We start from the raw sequence: 11,691 nt of genomic DNA on the forward strand, positions 1-11,691 counted from the left end.
AGGCAGGAAGTATAGGTGGGACTAACAGAGAGGAGAATTGAGAAAATGCCAGCAGCCACCATGAGAAGCAAGATGAAAGGTACCAGTAAGCCACAAGCCACATGGCAAAGTATAGATTAATAGAAATGGGTTAATTTAAGATATAAGAACAGTTAGCAAGAAGCCTGAGCCATTAGGCCAAACAGTTTAAATAATATAACTGTCTGTGTGTTTATTTTATAAGTGGACTAAGAGACTGCCAGGGCTTGTCGGGACCCAGAGAAAAAAACTCTAGCTACACAAGTGCACAACCAGCATTACCGTCACTACTACCACTACCACAACCATGACCACCACCACAAAAAAAAATAATAACAGAAACCTTATATAAGCCATGTATGGTGGTCGATACCTATAATCCCAGCAACTGGGAGTCTGAGGCAAGTTAATTTCCTCAAATTTGAGACCAACATGAATTATATACTGAAGTAGATAAAAGCTGGGCCTACATCATGAGAGAACTCCATTCCAGATAAACAAAAGCACAAAACAAACAAAACAAAAGGTGATAATATTTTAGACTAAAACAAAGGGGAAAGAAAATCATCAATAACCCCAGGATTCAGCTATACCTTATTATATACATAGACAGCATATTTCATGATAGGCTAAAATACGAATAAATAAATAAATAAATAAATATTATGTGTCTCAGTTTCTGTTTCTGTTGCTTTGATAGAATACGATAGAAAAAGCAATATAAAGGAAGCAATGATTATTTGGTTAGCAATTCTGTCATTGTGACAAAACCAAATAGGCAGGAACTTAAAGCAGCTAGTCACATTATAACAACAATCAAGAAAAGAGAGCAATGAATTAATACATTCATGATAGCACCCAAGTATTTTTCTCCACTCATGTAGCACAGAGTCCCTTCCAAGAGAATGGTGTGTCAACCCCTACCCATCCCCAACCAGGGCAAGTCTTCCTACTTCATTTAACATAATCAATAAAATCCTTCAAAGACATGCCACAGAAAATTTAATCTAGACAATTCATGTAGACGCCTGTCCTAGATCATTTTATATTAGGTCAAGTGGATAATCCAATCATCACACTCAGTATATACTTACAACTTTCTCTGTGTTTTACATATGCCTGATGGTGGACATTATACACAGTAACTAGCATTAGGTTTGGACATCTGTCAAGCAGACCAGTGAGTAGTTTGCATCAAGGTAATATGCATTATAAGTACTTGTTGCATGTATTGGCCAGAATAAGCTAATTCTCTATTGCTTTAGAACTTTTTACTCATTCGTAGTTCATTGGTGTTGATATGTTAGATTTTGAGATAATCAATGTGAGAGAACTTTTGTAGAATCTGGGTCCATAATATCATGCTACCCTGGGAGTATTACCTGGGGCAAACACTTGGTAAAATAGTTTATTGAATTATAAAGTATGAGTATCAACCCCCTCCCAGTTCTGTTGCTTAGGATATGCCTAAGAGAAACAAGAATGCATATCAGCCCAAAGATTTACCTGATCATGCACACACACACACACACACACACACACACACACACACACACGTATATAACTTTATTCACAATAGGCAAAGCTTGGCGTTAATCCAGATGTGAAAACTTAATATGGCAACAGAGAAACACAGGTCATCCATACCTTGAGAACAAATACTCATCCTGGCTGTAGCATTGATGGAGTTTAAAAACTTGACATCAGTTAGCTGATGTGGTGGCTGTTGCCTTTAATTCAGCAGTTGAAAATGAAAGGCAGCAGGATTGTCTCTAGCTGAGGGCCAGACTGAGGACATAGTTTTAGGTTAGCCTGGGATACAGAACCATACAATGCTGCAAAACAAACAAAAACCAAAAAAAAAAAAAAAATAACAAACCACAAATATGTGTTCTAAGCCCCAAATACCAACTCGAAATGTATGATTCCACTTTTATATTTAAGATTGACAAATAACTCCATGGTGTGGGTATTTCATAAACTATTCAGTCGTTAGACTTGAAGCGGCTTTCTATTTCCTCTGTGAAATTCCATGCTGTGGTGATAATCTGGAAGGCTAAGTATACAGGGCAAAATTCATTGTGAGTCTATAAACAGTAGAAAAAGAAAATTTTAGATGGTGTGTGGATTATCAACCTGCTGGTAAATGTTGCCACAGAGTCAGCCTTCTGAGTTTGATCAGAACACACTCCCTGTCGATTTCCTGGTCAAAGGCCCACCTGCTCAACATAACCCTTCTCTCCTGGTACTGCCCCACAGGGGACAATCTCCCAGGCCTGAAGAGCCCATACTCATGATGTCCTGTGTTTCTTTACAGTTTCCAGGTGTTCAGCGTCAGCGTTAAAATGGTCAGCAGCCGTGCCAGCCGGCAGCTAGGAGGCTTTGCTGCCGCCATCCTAGCATGGATCCTTTGTAGTGCCTCTATAGGCCTCCCTCATTGGCGAGTGTGGGGTTTTCGAGAGCCCATGGATTCCAAGCCCAGCATGACTTTAGTGGGGATGTGGAAAACCTGCGTTCACCACCAGGAAAGTAATTCAACCATTTCTAGAGTGTGTTACCCATATACCTATCAGGACACCTTCATTCCTTTGGATATTCGAGTTGCTCAACACCTGTTACTTGTCTCCAGCTTTCTCGGCATGGTTGCGACAGTCTCAGTCTTTGCTGCTATTTGGAAATTGTACTCAGTCAAACTCCCGAAGAAAGCCACCCACAATCCATTCATCTTTTCAGGGGTTCTGAACATCATTGCTGGCAGCTTTCTCTTCCTTTCTGTCTTGTACAACTATTTATCCATCATTCGCAAGGCTGGGATTGCCTTCCCCCCATATTTCCGCACGCCGTCCTTCCCAGATACCCAGAAAGTTGGTAGTGCATTGGTAATGGCAACTCTTTCTTCTTCTTATTTCTAGTGGGTGGCACAATTTCCATTTCTTTCACTTTTTCCCGGCGTTCCCATATATGTACTACCATTTAAATGTAAGTTTCCAACTTACATAGACTTGAAAATCCAAAACAACAAGGAGTAATCACAAGTGTTCTTCAGATATCTACCTAAAATTTCCCGATTCAGAACATGCCAAAGGTGGACAAGTGCTCTCCATTTATATTTCCTGTTTTGGTCGCTTTATTATTTCATCGATTGGCTTATAGATTTTCATTAAATAAATTCATGGCCACTTAATCTTATGACTTCTGAATTTTAATTACTATTGTTGAAGGTAGATAATCAGGGAACACAGTAAATATACAAATGGGTGTCAGAATTCTTTAACCCTCACATCACCTTCTAATCCATAAAAAACAACAATAACAAAACAAATCCAAAGGAAAAAAACCCATGATAATGAGCCTGTTTCTCATGTCATGATAATAACAACTCCCCTTCATATGAAATTTCCCCAAATTGTTGAAGTTGAGAGACTGCAGTAAGAAATGTCCATCCAGTATGAGAATCATTACTTTTAACCATTTCCCCACATTTCCTTGCTCTGTCTGTCAGTCCTGTAAGTCCAGTTCTCTTCTCTCTAAGTATTTTAAACTCATCTCATCCTTGCAAGTCCATATTCTCCCATACTATCCTGCAAAAACATATTTTCTTATTATCTCACATCTTCTAAGCATAAGTTTCCCTTGTTAGTGCAGCCTCAAAAATTTTCATGCTACTCCCTGTTGTGTGACAGACACTTCTCAGGGAGATGTGAGCAAATATTACTTCAGAGAGGGTGTGAACAACAAGAAGACTATTCTACTTTGGTACCACTTGGTGAACCAGTGAGGTGACTAATGTTTTCTGTAGAAGTATGGATGGAAGATTACTTTCAAGAGCAGGAATAACTCCTGGACATCTCCATCACAGCAAAACCTACTCCAGGATTGTTCTGTATTCATGAAGGCAGCTCAACAGATTTAACAGACTCCTCTCTTCATTTGTCCTTACTGTATATGCAACATTGGAGGAAAAGAGAATTCTGAATATGGTAAATTTCAGGGATTTCTTAAGACTTTGAGTCATTTACTTCCTGGGTCTTAAGAGTCTCCCTTCAAATGGAATTATTCAGCTCAGACTAATTTGTTTCACAGCATTCTCCTCCCAAGACATGTTTTTCTTCAATGTATTTGTTATAAACAATATATATATTCTGCCTCTTAGGTCATAATTGTTAATACCGTCACATGTAAGTATACTTTTGTTCCATCCCCTCTGCTTCTCATCAATGAATTTTTGACAAAGTGGGTCAATTGTTAACTAACTCCAGCTGCGGTCTTCGAAGAAGACCTGGGTAGACTCAAATATTTTGCATTGACTTAGTGTTTCCATGTTTGATGCATCATTCTGTGGCTCCATGAAGGGAAAGCATAATCCCTCTAAACACCCTAATCTAACTGTAACATAACACTCAAATTTTCTCCAGATAACTAATGGTTTCATCTCCTAATTGTCCTTCTTTGCATCCATGATCCCAGGGTCATTTTTTAATGTGTTTCTATTTAGATAAGATGCATTTTACAGATTTATTTCACTGGATCTGGCTACTTGTTTACTCCACAGTTCGATGCATGCAAAGAAGGCAGAGTCAATGCTTCATCTCTTATAACAGTTGATTTGTAGAGTTAAGGGAAAACACAAATTAGCTGCTATGATGTCCAGCACATTTTAACTCATCTTATTTCATGTTTTACTTTTTCTTTTTTCATCTAATCCTTGATGTTAAAGTCATGAAAAACTCTCCATGGTGTAAATATACAAATGATCAAGGACTTAGGTGTTTTAACATATAAGGGAGCTGTCTCAGCATGTAGAATGTTCTATTTTTTCTTAAGTGTAAATAAGTAATAAATAAACATATTTCAAGTACAGATCCTGCTTTTAGCTCCAGTAATGATCAATATTTGGCCAGTCATGATTTACCTGTACTCTTTCTATTTGCTTCAAATCCAGTGTTAGATGATTTGAAATGGTTTCTATTTGTCATCTTTTACATGCATGTTTACATCCAGTTATGCCAGCACCATTTGTTGAAGATGCTTTCTTTTTTCCATTGTATAGTTTTGGCTTCTTTGTCAAAAATCATGTGTTCGTAGGTGTGGGGATTAGTGTCAGGGTCTTCAGTTTGATTCCATTGGTCCATGTGTCTATGCTATTTTTATTATGTTGATCCTACCTATCCATGCGTATGGGAAACCATTCCATTTTCTCATATTTTCAATTTCTTTCTCCAAAGATTTAAAGTTCTTGTCATACAGGTCTCTTACTTGTTTGGTTAGAGTTACACCTTACTAAGGTATTTTATATTATTTATGGCTATTGTAAAGGGTAATGTTTCTCTGATTTTTTTCTTGGCCCATTTATGAGGGCTACTGATTATGGTGATATTTTATTTGTACTGAAATGTGATTTTAATTTTATGTTAATAAATAAAGTTGCCCTGGGGTCAGAGCTATTAGAGCCATAGCAAGAGCGGGGTGGTTAGAAGAGCTAGGTAGATTTCTGTGTGTTCAGGGATACAGCCAGTATTGGAGACATACGCCTTTAAGACCTGGAGGGCGGTACTTACAGGCAGTGACGAGGCAGTCATGTGTTTGGGTTTACAACCAATGAGAAGGCAGAACAGAAAGACTATTTAAAGACAGACAAACAGGAAGAAGCTCTCTCTCGAGGAAGCTAGGAGCACTGCAGGAGGTAAGATTTTAGCTCTGAGCTCTGACCTCTCGGCTTTCTCTTTTACATTGGCCCTGTGTTTCTTATTTTAATAAGACGATTGGTTACATCTACATCTGGCACCCAACCTGATTTTTTTTGAGCTAATCTTGTATTATGCCACATTGCCAAAGGAGTTTATCAGCTGTAGCAGTTCCCTGGTAGAGTTTTGGGGTCACTTACATATAGTATCCTGTTGTCTGCAAATAGTGAAAGTTTGACTTCTTCCTTTACAATTTGTATCCCCTTGATCTCCCTTTGTTGTCTTATTGAGTACTAAATTGAATAGATATGGATTGACTGGCCTTGTCTTGTTCCTGATTTTAGTGGACTCGCTTTAAGTTTCTCTCTATCTAATTTGATGTTGGCTGTCAGCTTGCTTTGTATTGTTTTTATTATGTTTAGGTATGTTCTTTGTATCCCTGATCTCTCCAAGACTTTTATCATGAAGTGGAGTTTGATTTTGTCAAAGGATTTTTCAGCATCTAATGAGATGATCACATGGTTTTATTCTTTCAGTTTGTTCATATGATATATTACATTGATAGATTTTCATATGTTGAACCATCTGTGCATCTCTAGGACGAAGACTACTTGGTCATGGTGGATTTTTTTTTTTTTTTATGTTTTCTTGGATTCAGTTTTCCAGTATTTTATTGAGAATTTTTGCATCAATGTTCATGAGGGAAATTGGTCTGCAATTCTTTTTCTTTGTTTCATCTTTGTGTGGTTTGGATATCAGGGTAATTGTAGTCTTATAAAAAGAGTTTGGCAATGTTTCTTCTCTTTCTGTTGTGTGGGATAATTTGCAGAGTATTGGTATTAGCTCTTGTTTGAAATTCTGGTATAATTCTGGGCTGAAATCAGCTGGCCCTGGGCTTTTTTTTTTTTTTTTTTTTTGGTTGGAAGATATTTACTGACTACTTCTATTTCCTTAGGGGTTATAGGTCTATTTAAATTGTTTATCTGGTCTTGATTTAATTTTAGTATGTGGTACCTATCCAAAAAAATTGTCCATTTCTTTTAGATTTTCCAATTTTGTGGAGTACAGGTTTTTGAAGTATGACATAATGATTCTCTGAATTTCCTCATTGTCTGTTGTTATGTCTCCATTTTCATTTCTGATTTTGTTAATTTGGATATTCTCTCTGCATTTTGGTTAGGTTAGATGAGGATTTGTCTATCTTGTTGATTTTCTCAAGGAATCAACTCTTTATTTCATTGAATCTTTGTATTGTTCTCTTTCTATTTCCTTGATTTCAGCCTTCATGTTGATTATTTCCTGGCATCTGTTTCTCCTGGGTGAATTTGTTTCTTTTTGTTCTAGAAATTTCAGGTGTGCTGTTCAATTGCCAGTGTGAGATTTCTCCAACTTCTTTATGTAGGCATTTAGTGTCATGAACTTTCTTCTTAGTATTGCTTTTATGGTGTCCCATAAGCTTGGGTATGTTGTACATTCATTTCCATTGAATTATAGGAAGTCTTTAATTTCTTTATTTCTTCCTTGATGCAGTTGTAGTTCAGGTGAGCATTACTCAGTTTCCTTGAGTTTATAGGCTTTTGGTAATTTGTTGTTGAATTCTAACATAAGCCATTGTGATCCAATAAGATAAGGGGGTTATTAAAATTTGTTTTGTAACCATTGAGATTTGCTTTGTGACTGAGTATGTGTTCAATTTTAGAGGTTTCATGAGGTGCTCAGAAGAAGGTATGCCGGGCAGTGGTGGCGCACGCCTTTAATCCCAGCACTCGGGAGGCAGAGGCAGGTGGATCTCTATGAGTTCGAGGCCAGCCTGGACTACCAAGTGAGTTCCAGGAAAGGCACAAAGCTACACAGAGAAACCCTGTCTCGAAACCGCCCCCCCCAAAAAAAAAAGAAGAAGAAGAAGAAGGTATATCCTTTTGTGTTTGGGTGGAATGTTCTATAGATGTCTGCTAAGCCCATTTGAGTCATAACATCTGTTAGATCCTTTATTTCTCTGTTAACTTTCTGTCTGGCAGATCTGTTTAGTGGTGAGAGTGGGGTGTTGAAGGCTCCCAGTATTAGTGTGTGGGGTTTGATGTGAGAGTTAAGCTTCAGTAATTTTTTTACACGTGTGGGTTCCCCTGTGCTTGGGGCACAAATGTTCAGAATTGAGACTTCATCTTGATGGATTTTTCTTGTGATGAGTATGAAATGTCCTTCTCCATTTCTTTTGATTAATTTTATTTTGAAGTTGTTTTTGTTAGATATTAGGAGAGCTACACTAGCTTGCTTCTTAGGTCCATTTGATTAGAAAGTGTTTTCCCAACCCTTTCCTCTGAGGTAATGTCTGTGTTTGAAGTTGAGGTGCGTGTCTTGTATGCAGCATAAGGTTTGATCCTGTTGCCTGTGTTTTCTTGGGCACATCTAACTTCCTTGGGTTGGAGTTTTCACTCTAGTACTTTCTGTAGAGCTGGATTTATGGATAGGTATTGTTTAAATCTGGCTTTGTCATGGAATATCATTTTTACTCTCTCCATGATGATTGAAAGTTTTACTGGGTATACTATTCTGGGCTCGCATCTGTGGTATCTTAGTGTCTGCATAATGTCTGTGTAGGACCTTCTGGCTTTCAGAGTCTCCATTGAGAAGTTAAGTGTTATTCTGATAGGTATGCCTTTATATGCTACTTGGCCTTTTCCCTTTGCTATTCTTAATACTCCTTCTTTATTCTGTATGTTTATTGGTTTGATTATGATGTCGTAAGAGGACTTTGTTTGGGTTCCAGTCTATTTGGTGTTCTGTAAGCTTCTTGTATCTTCATAGGCATGTCCTTATTTAGGTTGGGAAAGTTTTCTATAACTTTGTTGAATACATTTTCTGTGACTTTGAGCTGGAATTCTTCTTTTTTTTCTATCCCTATTATTCTTAGGTTTAGTATTTTCAAGGTGTCCAAGATTTCTTGAGTATTTTGTGTTATGACTTTGTTTGCCTTAATGTTTTGTTTGACTGATGAATCTATTTCCTCTAGTGTATCTTCAATGCCAGAGATTCTCTCTTCCATCTCTTGCATTCTATTGGTTATGCTTGCATCTGTAGTTCCTGTTTATTTACCCAGATTTTCCATTTCCAGAATTTCCTCTTTTTTGTTTTCTTTATTGCCCCTATTTCAATTTTCAAATTTTAAACTGTTTTCTTCACCAGTTTGATTGCTTTTTCTGTTTTTTTTTGTCTTTTTTTTAAGGAATTTATTGATTTCTTTTAATTTTTGTCTTTTCCTCAATTTCCTTAAGGGGATTTTTCATTTCCACTTTAAAGGCCTCTGTTATCTTCATACAGTTATTTTTAAGGTTATTTTATTCTTCTTCTTCTTCTACATTGGGATGTTCAGGTCTTGTTGTAGAACCACTAAGTTCTAATGGTGCTATATTGCTCTTTATGTTGTTGAATGTATTCTTGCACTGGAATCTACCCATCTCTTCCTCTAATCAGTGCAGTTGGTGCCTGTCCCTCTGGGGTCACTCTTCATCCAGTTGGTACAGGGGGTATCAGTGCCTCCAGGGGCCACTTTTTGTGTGATTGTTGCAGGGAAACATTTTCTTAATTGAGGCTCCCTCCTCTCTGATTATTCTATCTTATGTAATCTTGAGAAAATTACCAAGTACAGCATGTGTGTGATGAATTTTCTTGATAAATGATTGCTGTAGGAGGGCCCAGCCCATCATGGTGTTGGTAATGAGTTGTATAGGAAAGAAAGCTGAGCAAGACATGGAATGAACACCAAATCAATTAGCTGCAATCCTGTAATGCCAAAATCCTTCTAGTAATGAATCCAAGTGGAAAACACCATGTAGTACTGAACCTCAGAGTTCTCAGTAAAGTAGTAATCCCTTTACCATCTGATATAATCCTAATCTTCTTGTCCTGAATCTGCTAAATGTTACACTGTACTAGAAGCAAAAGCTACCATGAGTCAGGTTTTAAAGGAATGCATTGGTATGTGAGATTACATTCACTGATGTTCACCAGCATCATATTTGGATAGTCCTCCTGAAAGGGTTCAGAGACAGCCCCTATCTTTTATTAGTTCTTTTGAAAAAATTCTCTTGGACCTAATTTTGCCCCAGGGAGTTAATATAATATATTATATGTATGTGATATTTGGTATGTATTCAACCAGAGTCAGAATAGATGTAAATAGCATTAGAGCCCTAAACTTTCTGGCCACTGGAGGCTACTGGATTTCCTAATAGAATTCTAGATAACATGAAAGAAAACACTATATTCAGGACATATTTTTGGCATAAAAATATTCTTATCACAAGTTATAGTCATCATTGGAATATTTGAACTAAAGACAAGTTTTGATCCTCTCAAGACAAGTATGGATTTTATCACATATGGATTCACAAATCCAGATCAATATCAAAACACCTCTGTGAGACCAGTAACTACCCAAACCCTGAGCTCTATAATTGGGATAGTAAATTAATCACTATCAGATTTTAATCATGTTAAGTGGGAATTCTTGGAAGCCACAGCACTGAGCATGCCCAACATCCAGCAGTGCTACTGGTTATTTGTAGCAGAAGAAAAACCCTAAAAATAAAACTGAACCTGTATCTTTTGCATTGTGACCCTCATAAGAGCTATAGTGGCCAACAGCACTGTGGTGATGCATTGTGTCCTACAAAATATTGTGCACCATAATAAAGTTTATTTGAGAATCAGAGGAAAAAGCCAGCCACTATATTAAACAGAAGTCAGGCAATGGTAGCACATGCCTTTAATCCTAGCATCCGGGAAGCAGAGATCCATCCCAACCTTTGTAAGTTCAAGGCACACTGGGAACAGAGGCAGGCATGGTGGCACACGCCTTTATTTCCAGCACTAACCATAAAGGTCTGGAGATCTGTACAGACAGACAGGAAGTGACAGAGCTGGGTAGGAAGAAGAAATGATGTAGCTGAGTGGAGTGAGGAAATGAGATGGCAGAACAGAAAAGCATATAGGTGTGGGTATACAGGAACTAGTTCTCTTTGGAGATTGAGGCATCAGTAAGGTGAGGACGACTGTGGCTTTTCCTATTCCTCTGATTTTCTCAGGTTTTAACTTCAATATCTGGTTCTGGATTTCTTATTAACAAGACTATTTACACAGCACTGATAATTGAAGGAATTTCTAAGCTGGCATTGGAGAAAACATTAGAATCCCTCAAATTCCATCAGATAAAAACCATACTAGAATTAAATGGGCTCCTATAACTAACTAGAACTAGACTAAATATCAAGCAACCATCCTAGAAAACTTAGAGATAACTATCAAAACATGGAGCACTCTATATTTAGCATCAATTATACCCCTGGAAACTTCTGATCTGATAATTTGCATACAGAGACCATCCTCTACACCTATTTGATCCAGGCTAATGTAAGTGAACAGCCCCTAGACAATCCAGAAAAGATGTGGCTTGCTACTGAAGGCAGTCATATTGTAAATGGATATTCAATGTTCAGCCCCCAAATAATACCTGAAGTAGCTCCATCACCCCCTTCTACTTGTGTCCAAAATGCCAAGCAAATAGTCTTAACAATGGGACACATTCTGGGTAAAGGTGAAAAGATTTCTATGAAAATTAATTTGAAGTATGCTTTCATGAACTTACATGCCCCTTATGCCATCAGTAAAGTAATGGGATAATTCCACAAAGTCTATCTGACAGTCAAAGGAATTTATTCAGGGTTTAACTCAACAAGAATAAAGGAGTTGGTTGCAGAGTCCTGGGGGTCGGGCACAGTCCAACATGGTTCTCAGGAGAGCTCTGCCTTGATCCACAGCACCAGCATCCAAGACCATGAGGTAGTGAAGAGAAGTGAGGTGCATGTATGTGCATCTCAGGTCTTAAGGATCTCCTTCCAGGCCATGCCTAAGGGGGAAGGTACCTAGCAGCTACCTGCTGACTTACTAGGGATGGTGCTTTAGGGCCTGGCACAGACAACCACCCACTACA

The 11,691-nt window shown here is 37.9% G+C and overlaps 1 pseudogene; it reads left to right on the top strand.

The window, feature by feature from the left end:
* The first annotated feature begins 2,350 nt into the window (after positions 1-2,350).
* Positions 2,351-3,152, top strand: LOC114695812 (annotated as a pseudogene).
* The last annotated feature ends 8,539 nt before the right edge of the window (positions 3,153-11,691 follow it).

This window comes from Peromyscus leucopus, chromosome X, assembly GCF_004664715.2.
Source record: "Peromyscus leucopus breed LL Stock chromosome X, UCI_PerLeu_2.1, whole genome shotgun sequence".
Taxonomy (NCBI): domain Eukaryota; kingdom Metazoa; phylum Chordata; class Mammalia; order Rodentia; family Cricetidae; genus Peromyscus; species Peromyscus leucopus.